We start from the raw sequence: 661 nt of genomic DNA, 5'->3' as shown, positions 1-661 counted from the left end.
CTGTACAATAAGGGCTTTACCACCACATGTCTATTTAACAGTTGTTGCCCAGTTTCAGTTTCACTCAACTGACTTGAAATGAAATGAAGGGAGATTTAATGTGCCATTAATTGCCACTTGTGGCCAAGTTAAAGTAAGTCAAAGACTTGCTTGGATGTCCCTTAGATTTAGCAACTGGGACTATTTGTCACTAATTGCTTTAAAGCAGAGCTGGAGTTTATTGAAATAAAGTGAGGTATAACATGGCAGATAGTTCAGATAAAGTGGCTCTTTTCTCTCTGGATGACAGTCTTTGAATTTCCTTTCTCTCTGTCTGTGCGTGTTCGTCTGCATTATGTGATGGGACAAAGGTCCGTTGGGCAGATGTTTGTAGAACCTAGCAGAAAGACTTGCTGAGTGCATGCAGGCCAAATGGCCCTATGTCATGGGTCAGTCATATACAGCCTATCACTTGTACACATCTGCATATCACAAAAGAATTGATTGTATTCAAAGTTTGAAGAGAAATGAAAATTATTTTGCAGTCTGTCCTTCATTTCCTTCCAATCATTTTAGTGGTGACACTGACGATGAATATTGGGTCACTTTATGTGTCGATTGTTGAGTCTGACACTGGCATGACCGCATTTGTGGTCATACATTTCCAGGGTCTTTGCCAGCA

Source organism: Chaetodon trifascialis, chromosome 22 (genome assembly GCF_039877785.1).
Source record: "Chaetodon trifascialis isolate fChaTrf1 chromosome 22, fChaTrf1.hap1, whole genome shotgun sequence".
In the NCBI taxonomy this organism is placed as follows: domain Eukaryota; kingdom Metazoa; phylum Chordata; class Actinopteri; order Chaetodontiformes; family Chaetodontidae; genus Chaetodon; species Chaetodon trifascialis.
This window is presented reverse-complemented; position numbering follows the sequence as displayed.